At 32.8% G+C, this 16198-nt stretch overlaps 1 protein-coding gene across 1 annotated transcript in view; it reads right to left on the reverse strand.

Annotated features, from left to right (window-relative positions):
• The window catches only part of LOC129809785 (cardioacceleratory peptide receptor), a 135161-nt gene extending 119692 nt beyond the window's left edge, over positions 1 to 15469 (reverse strand). Inside the window, exons 1-2 of the mRNA XM_055859873.1 lie at positions 15122 to 15469; positions 14560 to 14944 (exon numbers count right to left, since the gene is read on the reverse strand). The gene's annotated coding sequence lies outside the window, so the exon portion shown is untranslated. The remainder of the gene's footprint in view (positions 1 to 14559; positions 14945 to 15121) is intronic.
• Positions 15470 to 16198: the final 729 nt, after the last annotated feature.

Genomic DNA, 16198 nt, shown 5'->3' on the forward strand with positions numbered 1-16198 from the left:
ACGAAGCATCGACAAGCGTAGCCTAATCTAGAGGTCTCAAACCCACGACCCCGATAAGGATAAACGTTTGAAATGAATGAGTGAGAAGACTTATTTTCAACAGTTCGTCTTTGTCATTTTGATGTTGTTTTTTCGCCTTGAACGTTTCGTCTTTGACTATACTGTTCCGGATAAGCCTCATATTTAAAATTTTTGTCTTTGGAGCATTTAATCTTTGGTCTATTAGTCTTTTTTATATTCAACCGTTTTTGAATTTTTGAATTTTGTGTGACGACAGAAGCGACAAATCTCCTACAAAATATTGCTAATTTATTGAGAACAAATATAATAAGCTTCAATATTTTCATCAATAATCCAGTCAAATTCTTAATAATCTTAATTAGGTTAAATTAAAAAAAAATCTTAAAGTTTTATATAGTGAAATATTCTGAGCTAATACAAAAAAAATTGAAGTTATGAACTATCTTGGCTGTTCCATTCATAGTTTAACGTGATTTCTGATCAAGTTAGATTTTTTTGATGAGCGAAATAAATTTCAGAATATTTTACTAACCAGTTTTATTATTTTATAACCCACATGATTGTCCTTGTTTAAGTCAACTACGTAGCACAAGAAAAATAAATTCAATAAAATATTTCTTGAAAGGCTAAGAGTTTCTAGGAAATCTCATCTTTGTGGGTTGAATTCTTTTTAAATTTATACCAATCCATTTTTAAATTGAGAGCATCAATTGTGAGTAAACCTTATAAAGGAGATCAAATTGAAAAAGGTTCATTAGAAAAATAATCCTCTCTATTTAGGGTGGAATTTCTTTTGGATCCGATAAATTTTTTTTCCTAAGTGTACTTCCTGTTTAAATAAACATTGTAAAGCATTTCTTTCTGTTGGAGACAGAAAAATGAAATAAATTCCTATTACGGACTCGAGTATACAGAGAGGTTGGTAAATAAATATACTTCTGGATTTTAAGAAGTGCTCTTTGTGAAATAAGCTTCATTAAAAAAAAGAACGAAATAGCAAAATACATTTCCGCAAAGTAGAAATCTGGAAGGAAATGCTCAAGAGCTTTTCTCTCAAAAGCCCACGTGTTGCCACATTTTGTATTAAGAACAATTAAAGGTTATAGGGTTTCTCTTTTTTTCAATTTCCAATGGCACTCTTGCACACTTAGAAAATTGAAATCATGTGGAAAATTGACCTGAATTCTCAAGATGTTCTCCCATACTCCGAAAAAGGGAATAAAGTGTAGAACACTCAAAGACAACAACGGAGTATAAAATTGAAACGTGAATGGTCTAATTTAATTTTTAATGGCACAATAAAAGACACTTTTTTTCACCGTTTGACAAAGACGAAATAGTCAATTTAAGAATTTAGATTGACATAGCAATTAAAAAAGTGTTTGAAGAGTAGCATTTTATGGTGAAATTCATCAAAAATATTTCGCTAAAATTTTGCGAGGGTGGACTGGTCATTAAACTAACTATCTTTTAGGGACTTTTATGTGTCTGCTAACAGCATATGGACATTTATTCTGTCACTTGCTGTTGAAGAAGGAGAGTGTTTTAATTGACGAGAGACGAGACTAGAGATAGCTTGAAAGAGGAAGTTTTAAGCTTTCACCAGAATTGAGAATAAATTTGGAGGTGTAAACGCCTAGATATGACTGATTAAGCTTAAAACTTTGTTGTCTCAATTTAATAAAATGAAAAACACATCTCAGCAGTATCTACTCAAATTAGTCACTAAGAAATTCAAATTTATCGGCGCAATTAATTCAGCCAGAGATCAAAAGTCTTGTTTTTCTGTCAGGAGGTACCGAAACAAATCCCATAGCAAATATGTTTGTTTCTTAAATGATTTAAAATTTTAGGTAATTTATTAATTTTATTATAGATTATTTCATTTTCTTTAGTACATTCTTTGTCTAGCTTTTCTAATATAATCATCAACACAGTAAACTGACGAAACTGACCATCTCAATGACAAAACATTATTAATGATTTTTTTACATATTGTATATATATTAAATTATTAAAATTAAAAATTAAAATAAATATATTTCATTTTAAAGAAATTTTCTTCTCATTTCTTATTAGGGCATAAAAGTACTAGTATTCTTTTAATTTATACTTTTCAAACTGTACAAACAATTTCTGATGAAAATTAAGACTTTAAAACAAAAAAAGAACGTAGGGGAAAGCTCGCTACTTTCGCACGATTTAAGCTTCGAAAAATTCATTTTTTTCTTTGTGTTGTAAATGAATTTGGCCCATTATAATATTATATTTTAATAGCTAGTCCAATGCCTTAAATATTTAGAAAAGGGTTATGTGTGAAATCCATAAGGAACATAGAAAAAAATGAATTGTCCGAAGCTTGAATCGTCCGAAGGTATCACGCTTTCCCTTACGTTTTTACATTTTTTTTTAAATTTTCAATACGAAAATTTAATCATACAAAACTGTTTACAATAAGCATTTTCGTTGTTTGAGAAGAGTAATGGAGGGGCACGCCACTAATAGTAAGATACTGGAATGGTCCAAATATATATTCTTTTTAAATATTTGTTACAAGAAAATAAACATTGTTATTTTAATATTTGTTTTTTATATATATTAACATTATTAAACTAAATTTAATTATAAATTTTGAATTATTTGTCAATTTCACTATTTCTATTTACACGCATGTTTTTATTTTCTAAACTGCGCTCGCTTCGACAAAAACACGTACATTTAGAAAAACAAATTATCCCGCGATAAGTTCTTTTTTTGGCTAGAGTCATTTAGAATAAAGGATAAGTATCAGCATTATCATTTTCAATATCTTATCCATATTTGGGTCGCGCGCCCAGGCCATCTAGGTTAGCAGCACATGCTTGTTGATCTTCCACCATTTTAGATAGATGTTCTGGTTCGATCCCAAGGCGCTCCAAGGCAAGATCCTGAATTTGATTCAGCGACCTTGTCCTAGATCTGCCTCGAGGTCGAAGCCTCCTCACAATGGCTTGCATAGCTTTTCTGGGGAATCTTAGAATAAGGGATCTTTTAAGGTAAATGTAAGTAACTTTGACCATTTCCCAATTAAAATAGCCAATTTTTGCTCTGAGTGTGTCATGTTCAAGATATATCATCTACATCAGTATTTTAATCTGACCAACGTGAAGTATGCTCATGGGTTAAGTTATATCCCTGCATATAGAATGAGCGGTATAAGGAAAGATTAAGAGGATAAGTTTTTAATAGCCCCTACACTAGGGAAATTTACTGTCCTTTTTACTACTCGAATTCCGCAGAGAGAACTGTATATATAATACATCTGTCGCGCTGTTTGTCCGCGCGGCTGTTACCATACTTAGAGGCCAAATGATTGGAGATATACAATTGAGACCTTCGAGGGACCCCCCATAAGTCAACCCTGGGACTATTTACATGCCCAGACATGAATGGTTTTATGTTGGGCTCCTTGGGAAGATCTTGCAATTTCTGGCAAGTCTAAACCAGTTCCAATCGGTTCAGAACGAGTAATGAACCGGTTCATAACTGGTAGCTAATTTTTATCCGAAAATAAAATTTATTACTACTAAGCTATTTTGGGCGATCTTTTGAGTAATGTATGAAACGGTTGAGAACTAGTAAACAATATATGATGCGTAAGTACTTTTGACATTATATGGCATCTAATACGGGATTCATACCTAAGGCTTAGCCATATGGCTTAACTGTTATAATTTCTTATCATTCAAGATATTATGGAAAATTTTATTTAGGATTGGATTGTTAAGCACAAATGACTTAATAGATTCTGAAAAAGCAATAAAATTTGTTGTCATTGAGGATTATGAGACCTTCGGGAACTGGGTTAAACCTCTGGTCTGAAGACCGCTTAATCCAGAAGTTCGAGCACTTCGCAAAGCCTGGGGTGCTTTACCACCCCTTTTAGCATCATAAAAAATATGTTGACAAATTTCACTTTACGGAGTATACATACATATACAATTTGATTTTAAATGCCAAACATTAACAAAACCTCTGTCTAATGTTTAGAGGCCTTAACTCGCTGTTCACGATTTTTTGGAGAATAATAAAGCTTTTTCTTGTTAAATAACAAACTTCTTCGATATAATTTTTCATGTACTTTTGTTCATTTTACACTTGTTTGAAGTAAATCAATATAAATCTATGTCCCATGACAATAAAGTTATGTGTTTAAATTTGTTTAAAAGTATCGTTTATTATATCATTTCTTTGCAAGGGTCTACCATCTTTCAGATGAACCCCTAAATTAAAACCAAAAAGAAAAAAAATATGAAATGCCTTGTCCTATCCATGTATGATATTATATTGTTATCACAACAAATTATTATACAGATTTTTAATAATTTCTTCCATTTTATTATTGTCCATTCTATTTTATATTCTTGTATCGGGTTATCTATTAAAAATTACTTAGTCATGATCCCTTTTCTACAATCTTATCGAAGTTAAAGTATGTACGAAGCCTGAAAATCTCCCCCTATCACATTTTTAAAAATGAGTGGTTTTTTTTATAAACCGAATTTGATATGTGGGAAGTTGTTGAAAATCCTCTAGCTTTTTACTCATAATACAGCAACATTTAGAACCGCGGAAGTCATCATGTGGTCGACTTAATTTTCTCTTTTTTGTCTGCTCAAAAAGTCAAGTGCAATTATAAAATGTTTACAGGGTAAGCACTTTTCATCCTGCAGCCTTATTATGCGGAACTTTGTTCCATTAAAAGAGCCATTTGGTAATTTTGGTGCTTTGGGTGCCAACGAGTGACCAAAATAAATGTGGGAAAAGTTGAGTGACTAGATGTTTGGTAAATCACTTTCCTCAGGGTGTCATCCACCACGACAAAGTCTCTGTTAAATTTTTAGACTAATCTCGTGAAACGATTTGCACCCATTGCCGATGGCTGTTGAAGCATTCAACATGACTTTTTATGTGAGGCAAACACTTTACCCATTGTGATGTGAATAGCAGAAGGTGGTGATTTTTAATCAAGAGAACCCTCGACAGGCAAAAGCCCATAAAAGTGTCCCCCATGGACTTCCGGAGGTGAGATAGTTAGGAACAGTATTTGTTGGATGTCAAAAAGGGGCTGGTGAAAGAGTTGGAGAGTGAACGAACGAATTAAGGCAAAGTGAAGGGCCAAAATAATCTCATTGTAATGATATCAATGGAGGCGATATTTGTATTCCATCGATACTGAACAATTTATCTCATCCTTCTTCCAATTTCTAACACTCATCTTGGGTACTTATTTATCTACACATCATATGAGATTGTTTCCTTTATTATTTTATTGCCTGTTCACATCACCAAGCCACAGAAGGAGAAAAAGAGTCTTGAGAGCTTATCGATGTTCACCCACACCCTTGACTTATTCACCCTCTCCCACAAAAAGACCTCTCCCTCATGAGACACACAGACGACGGGATTCCGTGGGATCGAATTAATCTTCAAGACCCCAGCACGAAAACCAAATTTCCCGCCACATTTTCCCTTCAGCAAATTCTGCAAAGCAATGTTCTTTTTCTCCAGCACTAAATAAAAAGGCAAAACATGAGCGAAAAAAAAATGCCACTGTAGAAAAATCGTGTCACACCAAATAAAGAAATGTAACAATAAAAGAGCCAAGAGAGGAATGGTAAGAAGAGCAAAGTACCCGAGAGATGTGTATCAGGAATAATCTCCACCCAAAGAGTTGTATATCACCCATTGAAAAATTCACACAATATCCAATTTATTCAATAAAACTTCCAAATGTGCAAAATTTGTAGCCACCTCCACCTCTTTTCGCACCATTGAGGTGCTTGACCAAATTTTGTGATCATTGTCCGAAAGATTGGGGGCAAAGGGTATTTTATGTCTGAGGAAGTTCACAAAGAAAGATTTTCAAAGATTAACCTTAATCGGGAACAGAAGGACCATTATATCTTTTGTATTCAAAATACTTTGGATTTTGAAAAATAAGCATATTTAAATTAGAAAACAATTTTGATGGTATCTTTTAGCAAGTGCGAAACTAAGGGGAGAGTGAACTTTCACTAATTCTAGTTTTCTTAATATTTTTTTTAAATGTAATGAATGTCAGTGGAAACTCAAATGCGATATCTCTTAACCGTTTGGGCTTAAGATCAGACTGATAGAAATCGTAAGTCCGAAAGAATTATAAATGATTCCATATCATTTATTGATATTAGAGACATGCCGATACAAGGCTCTGGAGAGTTTAAGCAGAAATTGAAGTATACCCAAGTAGCAAAACACAGCAACTTTCACGTTGCTTCTGTGTAAGATCATAATAATCTTATCACTATGCTCTCATGTCATATGTAGAGGAGACCGGGGTAGAATTAGCCACCAAATAAAATTTTTCATTGCGTATAATTTGTACAAGAAATGTTTGTATGAGGCTGATTAGTATTTCAATGAATAGTAAGAGGTAATGAAATAGCAGATAAACTCGCGAAGATTGGTACACATCAGGACTTCATAGGCCCTGAACCAGTCTTTGGAGTAGAAAAAGAATTACGCAAAGATTACTTCCAATATATTACAGGAATAAAGCATACAGCACTTTGGAATAATGTAAAAGGTGGTAGTTTCGCGAAATCCGTAATAAATGGATTAGATTTATATAGATCTCAACTCCTGTTAAGTCATAACAGGGGGAACTTGAGGGTAATTATAGGGATTTACACAGGACACTGGCTAAATTCACATCTTGCAAAGTTGGGTATGGATGTTACCTCAACTTGCAGGAATTGTGGAGAGAGTCTGGAAACAGTAGAACACATTTTATGTTATTGTTCCAAATTCTCAAACCAAAGAATCAAAATTAAAAAAAAAAAGAAGTGCTGACACTGGGGAATGTCAAAAGAGCGGCAGCTCGGGATGTTCTGCAGTTCAGCCGGATTTTAAAAGAATTAGAGTAAGGTTTTTTGGGTAGACATGGGGCTTAAATAGAGCCTGTGTGTCTGCAGCCCACAGATCGTACTATACTCCCTAAACAATCTGTCTATCTATTTATCTAAGGGTAGTATATATTAAGAATAAAGAGTGGTTTCCTCAATATTCCTCCCAAGGCAAACTATAAGATACCACTATCTAATATACGTGGCTAATTCTGCCTCGGTATCTCTTACTTTCAAAACATCTTTAACAAAATGATTTTAATGCAATTTCTCAAAATTTTATTAAACATTTTTAATTAATACTTGATTTTGTATGAAAAAAAAATATTTTGACAAGCCATAAAGCTGTAAAAAAAATCTTTTCTTAAGTGGTAACCTGCACGTCATAAAGAGGTAAGAATCCTAAGTAGCAAAACAAAGTCAGCACCATTGTTTTAAGTTTAGTTGCAATTGGAAATACTTGCGAATATTTTTACGTAAATCTGTTCTACTAATGGTTTTCCAGATCAGTTTTACCATTACCGTTTCAAGCAAAAATTACGTAATATTGAGGTAAGAGAATAGCTAGATCCTCTTACTTGTCAGGGATTAGATGATGACATTTATCACAATACTTTACAAATACATAATATTTATTTTGATAAATCATAAGCTTAAGATACTATCCTAATTATTCTGATAATTTTGATTATTTTATTTGAGAATACAAGTACTAAACTACTTCTGAGCGTTCTGAGCATTAAAAAATCATTATAACAATTTAAGACTTGTATTTTTACTGCTCGAGCTACACAGAGAGATTAGTAGAGCAATATTATAATCCCTCGATTTTGTTTCCTGTAGGGGAAAGTGCTCTCCATTCGAACATTCATACCTTCGAATAATGTAAATTTCTTTTGTTTTTCGTAAGAGATTTACACTAAATTATCACGGAATTATCAAAAATTGATGATAAGAACTAATATTTGATAGAAATGTGTAAGTTTCTTAGGAAAACTAAAAGAAAATTTACATTATTCGAAGGCATGAACGTTCGAAGGGACAGTACTTTCCCCTATATATTTCGATTCCTTACCTCCCAAAGGGTCGTCTTTTAATAGAATTTTGGAAGTCTGAAGTTTTGGGGTTTTTGACGTCACACTGTCTATCCATCTCTGCATATATCTATCCGGCTGTTACCACGCCTAGAGCCCAAACGGTTAGAAACAGAGGACATGGAAATTTTGAGGAGAACGCCTCCGTTATCCTCCTTATCCCCTAAATAAGTAGACCCTGGGACGTAGAGCGATTCTTTTTCCATTTTTGGGTATGTTTTAGAGATTACCCAGGCGGACATTTCGTCCATGTACAAATGTATTGTTGAACCATTTCTAACAACGGTTTTTCAAGGTCAAAGGTTACAAAGAATCTAGAAAGCGTATTTCTCATCCAAAGGATAACATGTTCAGACTCTTTGAGAAGGTTTTGAAATGTCTGATAAGACTTAATCGGTTCCACCGGTTCTGCACTGGTAATAAACCGGTTCGGGCAATTTTTTGATTGATTTATAAATCGGTTCAGATCGTTTGTGAACCGGTAATGCACCGTTTATGAACCGATAAGCATTTTTTTGTCCGAAAATAAAGAAATTATGCCCTAGATAGTCTCACGGCTTAAGCCAAGAGACGGCTTGGTGGGGAGCTGATGGGAATGTTGGCTAAGCATTATTTTGATCTTAATTATGTTAAACTGCCTGAGCCTAAGCCGTAGATCTGTCTAATACATTATAACTATTTTTTTCTGGGATCTTTAGGTAATTTATAAATCGGTTCAAATTGGTTGAGAACCTGTAAACAGTGCGAAAGAATTTTTGAGGTATAACATCTACGTTAAGAGTTCGAGTAACCTGAATTGCTGGAACGCTTGGAAGGTCGAATCAAATTTACCAATTTGATTTACCATAAACGCGAGATAAAAACTTTTATTTTTAAAATTTGTTGAACTTTATAGATCAATTATGACTTTCCAAACCATTTCTTCAGGTACCTTGCTTTACTTTAATACCAAAAACTATCCCAGAACTTACCAGTTCTAGGATACGTGAGGCATAGTTACTGAATTAAAACGCTTGGTAAATGACCAATTAACCATCCAAGAAAGAATGTCTTCAATTAACTATATTTTCCAGGGGCATGACGTTTCCTATGTTTCCCATATGTTTCTAGCGAGCCGAAAAAACTTTTGAATTTATTAGCTGTTTTATGTCATTGTAGAATGAATTAGCAAATAATACTAATACAAAATAAAAGTCAATTTAATAACGTAAAGGCAACCGAAAACCCCAAATTGACAACCTATGTAGTTTTGGAGATGTCTCGTGAAATGTGTACGAAAACAGGAAAAATTTAGACTAAAACTGATCGCATTTTTCATAGTTATTATCACCCCATTGATATTTTTAATAAAACTGTTTCGAAAACACTTTCTTAAAAAAATTATATATAAAACTAAATCTTATAGATAAATTGTGTTTGAAAATGTATTTGAAAAAAAAACCAACTTAAAAATATGTTTTAAATTCCAATGTGAAATACTAACGTAACGATTATTTAATGCCAACGTTATCAGACTAATTTTCGTTCACAGTAAGCTAGATTACTTTAAACTTACCTTTACGGTAAGTTTTTGAATTGTAATAATTTGTTACTGGGGTATTTTGGGTATTTTACTCCCATGAAGTTTAATCAATTATTCCAGCATTCAAAAAATTAATCAGTTTAATCGTAATTTTATAGCGTTTTACTCATATTTTATTTAACCAAAAATTTCTCCAAATTGAATTCATCAGCGGGATTTAAAGCGATTAAAAATTTATAGTGGGAATGTTTAATTACAGCGCAATTTTGATCAACACATTTCGGAACATAAAATTGAATTCAAAGCATTTAGTACTGCTGCCCTTTTATCTAGTAACGACTGTATAAACAAATTGGCGATAATTTCATATTATTCCAGTTATTGATTTCCGAGTTGTTCAAATTGCTTATTTTGTCAACTTGTACTTAATTAATCATGAAACTTAATCAAATATGACTCGTTCTTAAGGCTAATCTTCCATTCACAATAAACAAGCCAACGAAGATTAATTTCTAGTCTTAACTTCTCATATGTTACGTTATTTCCTTAGAAATTCATCTCAAACTCATGAAACTTTAAGATGTCGAAATTTATTTGATCAATTGCTAAATTTATCTGTAAAATAAAGCAGCCAAATTGCCTTGTAGTATCTCTAACCGTTTAGGATAATAATGGCAAAAAAACGAGAGCAAGAGATCAAGGCAAAACCTTGTAAGTTGAGGAATCCCTGATGTGAAGAAAAGGGGCGAGAGATAAATTTAGTAATAGTTGTGTGATACCATGAATCACAATATCTCCTCCCTCGAGACACCCAGAAATGGTTCTTAAAGCATGTCAAAGAGCGTTGGTGGTAAAAAATTGGTGAATAAGAAAAAAGTCAGTGCATTTTGAAATGTCGTGACCACTAATAACAATGCGAATATTTTCACTATCTTCATCGGTCTATTATTTAGTACCATAGAGCAAAAGTTATGATACATTGTATAACAACTGCATTCATACAGATTTATTACATGTAATCAATGTTACGTTATTTACTATCACAGTTTTATGTTCTTTTTATCATTTTGCCAACGGATTAAAGATGTTAACTTTTGACTGCAACAGGGGCAGTGTCTTGGTAACATTCTCAACAGATTTTGGAAGTGTTTTCAAAGCAATTTTGGCAAGTATTTGCAGTTTAGTGGAAAATAAATTTATGCGACATTTACAGCCCATAAAATACAACTTAATGAAAAGGGATAGATAAATAGATAACTTATTCAATAAAATTTAATCAAAATTACTTCAAAACAAAACAAAAATACAGAAAGAAGACAATAAAAAATTTGGATAATAATAAAAGCAACAAGAGGAGAGAAAAAGACAAAATTAAAAATTCAGAACAAATAATAATAATATATATATAACACTAATATTTTGATTTATCTCTTAAGCTCACGACCCCAATAGGAATAAGCGGTTTGAAAATGATGATTATGACTTTTAATTTTTCTTTTCTTTTAGCACATTGGTTTCTTGTAATCTGTAGATCTTATTCATACGTATTTAAAAAAAATAGTTCATTTTATTTCAAATAAAAAAAGATTTTTTTTCCGAAAGTGGATCATTTTATGAGTCAAAAGTTTGTTGCCCTATATGGAAAGGTAACTCAAAATGGTCAAATACATGCAACTAACTTTTTTAAATCCTATCATATTTTGAAGTTGTGGCATTTGAGTAGCAACTGGTGACTTTGCATAGTTTTAAAATGTATTTTTCTATTTTGTTCACCTAATTTCCCGATCATACATGACGCAACAAACTTTTGACACCTACTGTACTCGATAATTTTATTAGCGACTAAGTAACATCTAGGCATTGAATAATATTTCAAAAATGTATTCTAAACAAATTTGTGATTAGATAAATCAAATCTTCAGCTTTAATGAACTACATTTCAAAATAAAATTTGAATTTATATAATTTTGTAAGTTAAATTGACGTTATGGTAATTTTAAATTTTGCGATATTTACTAAAAATTAATGTTAAGCCCTTAAAAAAGGGGAAATAAAATATTACAGTGTCAAATGAGCAAATCAACCTTGAGACGGTTTATAAACTGTAAGATAATGCCCAACGCACAATAACTTTTGTTTAGTAAACATGTTTTCGGAATTCCCTATGAGAGTGAGCAAATTGACTAGATCTAGATTTCATTCACTCTCACTGAAATGTCAAAACCATGTTTACAAAATTTAAATTATTGTGCGTAAGACTTAATACTCAGCGCAGAGTACCTTTGTTTTTGTAAATATGTTTTTGACTTATCTAAGGGCTAAACAGATCTACTTATAGTTATCTCACTTACTCTAATAAACAGTTTCGAAAACATATTTACAAAACAAAAATTATTGTATTCCAGGCATAACGGCCCACGCACAATAATTTTTGTTTGTAAACATGTTTTCAAAATATCCTATGAGAGAGAGCAAGATGACTAGATCTGTGGTCTCATTCACTCTAATTCAAATGTCAAAAACATGTTTACAAAACAAAGGTTGTTGTGCGGTGGTGGGCTTAAGTGAGATCTAGAACTATCATCTCGCTCGCTCTATAGAAAATTTTGAAAACATGTTTACAAACAAAATTATTGTGCGCTGCGCATAAACCTTATTAAAGAAAATTCCCAATTTGTATACACAAAAAAATTTGTAAAATTGTTTGTAAATGTTTGTGAATTACTACTGAAAAGTCTATAAAAAATTGAACTTTTTTCACAAACATTGTTCGTTACATGATCAATTGAGGTTACTTTTTTGTTCTCTTACAAATATTTGTTCATAAATATTTGTAAACACAAAGAAAAATGTTCATCAGATTTTGTAACTTCTTCGTAAAGTTTTGCCAGACAGCCAAAAATGTACGAACAAATGTTTGTAAAAGAACAAAAAATGCTCGTCAAGTAATCACGTTACGAACAATATTTGTGAAAAATTACATACTTTAACGAACTTTTTAATGGGTTATACGCTAGGATTTCATAAGTCCCAAGTAAGGACTAATGACTAATAATTCACAAACATTTATGAACAATTTCACGATTTTTTTTCTGTGTATAATACGCTGGATCACAGAACCGTACGAGTTTAAAGAATTAATTACTCTTATTTAACCATTTCACATCAAAATTTTTCAAAAAACTTCACCAATTTTGAAATTATAGAAGATAAGCCTAAACCTCTCATCTGAAGCCTGTATAAGAGTTCATCCTTATTTTAAAAATTTGAAGTCAATAAAATTGTGTTAAAGTTATTAATCTCCATTAAAAGTTATGGCTTCTCTAGCGTAACTCAAAGCCCAATCTTTGAACTTATAAGAATATTTAATTAACTCTTTCGCATCTTTAGGGTAATGTCATGACTCGGGGAAAAAAGTTTTTTTTGGGTATTTACATTAATTGAAATCTATCTGTTCGTGCACGACATCATAATAGAAGGATGTAAGATTCTTGGCTCATTTTCTCAAGACTCCAGTTAGATTTCAATTAATGTAAATAGCCAAAAAGAAACTTTTTTCCCCGGGTCATATATGACCCTAAAGACGCGAAAGAGTTAAACTTCCCATTGGAGATTATGTATAAGAAGTCTTCATAGCATATAGTTATTTTGTCGAAAAGAATAAGTAAGAATGAATTTATATATTTTTACATCTATTAATTCTATTTAAAACGATGCATTCTGGGATACGATATGGTAAATGAAAAACGATTATATGAAATAAACTAGATTTATGCTATTTAGGTTATGTTGAGGTTAAGAAGCATTTTAAATAATTTAGGCTTAAGATGAGAACTCAAAGCCTTGGTCATTGATGAATGTTGAGGTTGTACGTTTTCAGCATTTAGTTATTTTCTTTAATGATTCTGGAGAAATAACCTCTAGTTAAGTTTAAATTCGAAAGTAACTTTTCATTATGTAATAACTAAAAAAAAATATTTGTATTTTTCTACAATCTTTTCGAAAGATTATGTTAAAATTATTTAATCAAAATTTCTCTTATTTAGCTAAGTTAAACTACTTAGCTAGAAGTTATTTAGTTTATTAACAAATGTGAGGTATGGCAAAACATAACCCTAAAATTTCGAATACAACGAACACCAGAACTTTCCAAACTTAGCTAATTTTTCATAAATTTGTGCAAATAGGACTAATAGTAAATATAAATTCAATTAATTTAAAACATTCCTAAATTTAAAGTAGGTTATATTTCTCTTTTCGAAAGATACAGCACTCTAAACTCAAATCATTTTAAGGTATTAGGGGAATTTTAGAAAGAGGTCTACTGACTTCAGCATCAATTGCTTTAGTACATTTAATTCTTTTATTTCGTAAACAGGTTATTCTATTTAGAATTGGAGGTTATATAACCTTATCTCTGAAAATGGGTTATCGTAATATAAAATTTCGAATAACTGCAACATAACCTTTTCAACTGATAGTTTAAAATTTTTACTATAAATTTTAATTTTAAATTAAAATAAACACTGCAAAATACAGTTTATGTCTTGAATATTTCAGGTTAGACTTACTTACAACTCTTTGAATCAACTTATCGGACAAATAAGTGCATGTCGATTTTTTGCAAAGTTCGTTTTTTCGCTTTTCGGGTACTCCTTGAGACCCTCTACCTTCCCTGTGAATATTATCCCGGAAAATTAATTATTCCTAAAGTTATAGGGGTTTCAAATCTTAAAAATCGTATACACAGCGTATAAAATTTCAGCTTGAAATCGCTCTCCTGTAAAGTTGGTCATTCGCGAGTTATTCGTTTTATATTCTGAGCTGTCGAAATATTTTTTAAACTTCTTATAATGTCAACTTTTGTCTTAAATAGGTACTATTCAAATGATCCTATATATTTGTAATTATTTTGAATGAAATGTAATTGTTTTGAGTAAATTTTGATAGTGTCATTTAACATCACTGAATACAGAATTGTACACCACATACTTACTCGATATCACGTCCACAAGAACTTAATTTCCGCTCAAGCAACTTTACTCCATCCGAGGCATTGTCGCCGTCAGTTTTGTTCATTCATACAAACACCCACTGAAAATAAATCAGCACAGAGCTACGGGGGCGAATTTGTGGGAAAAAGAGCGGGAATTTGATGTCCTCTAGGGTTTGTGTCACTAAAATTTCACTCTCTAAACTGTTACGTTTGTCTCGTAAAAGTTTTCACTGTCAGAAACTGCCCAAAACATCACACACATTTATTAGCTACACTGCGAATTTTCTGCACCAGAGCATTGGGGGTGTTGGGCAAAATTTATCGATGTCATGAAGACCACCTTGAAGTCACTGGCCCCACAGAAAATCCCTTCTCCTTCCTCTCTCTGTCTCTCCCCCGAAAGAAAAAAAGAAATGAATTAGTTTATGGAGGAGAAAATATTTCAGAGAGATTTTTAATCTTGGTCAGGGAATGCACACACGCTCTTTGTCCTGAGCCCTTTTTTTTCTTTCACCAGGGTTTTGTTGGAGATGACAGAAAAAAATTGGATGAATGGACCAACCCCTAATATACCATCTAATCTCCAGCCACTGAATCACACTAAAAGACACAGCATTAAGCACTATTAATGGGATTTTTCACATCCGAACCACAAGAAGGGCAAGATGAACCTTTAACCCTCATCAACTTCCGCACATCAACACCTTCACAATCCAAGTGAATTTCCAACGTGACATTTTCCGGCTGGCGCCCGGTGGATCATCCTCAGCATCATTTACTAGTCACCGCGACAGGAAACGCATGCGGGATGACGGAATGATTGGTGGAACGTGCCAAAGACGCGTTTAACAAAATCCCACGCGAATGCCCCAAGAATTGCGCGCCAAGAATCCGTCTGTTCTGTTCGACGTGCGAGCGTCGACTGGACTTACCAACACGGTTTATGTTGGGTGCTGCCACCAGGGTTCTCTCTTCTTTCCCATTCGCACTAAACAATCGCGCGCTCTAACTTTATCTCCAAGAGACCACAACATCCCAACGCACCGCTAAACTCGCACCTTCGCACCGCAAGAAGAAGCTATTAAGTGGAATTTATATCAACATGGGTTATTTCGACATTTAACACACTCGAAAATTTTTATAACTCCTCAATCAGCACTCGGGGAGGTGTGCTCTGGGGCCTGTGCGATGCTGTCCATATTGCATCCCAAAACAGACACACACCAGCATTTCAATATCATGTCCCCAGTCCCCACAACTCTTCCAAGAATCACCCACGATGCACATTCCTACCAACAGCTGACATGTGGCCCCTTGGCCAGAATTCACGACCTTGGCCCAAGAGATCGATATCTCTTACCGTTTGGGCTCATCGTCCAGGAAGTTGGACACATCTTGATCACAATGTTTATGTTTTTTCATGAATTATACTTGATAGAAGTGATTTAAATTCACGCTGATTTTTTTTACTGGAAAAATGTAGGTCGTAAAATCATCTGAGATAACTTAATATCCTCCAATCCTCTCTGATTTTCTTTTTCTTTTCTATTTTGGGAGGCGCCCAAATTGGCAAAACTATTTTAATTTGCCATGGATTTTTACGACTTTATAATTTAGGAGCTATTAATTGAGTGATTGA

Source organism: Phlebotomus papatasi, chromosome 1, assembly GCF_024763615.1.
Source record: "Phlebotomus papatasi isolate M1 chromosome 1, Ppap_2.1, whole genome shotgun sequence".
In the NCBI taxonomy this organism is placed as follows: domain Eukaryota; kingdom Metazoa; phylum Arthropoda; class Insecta; order Diptera; family Psychodidae; genus Phlebotomus; species Phlebotomus papatasi.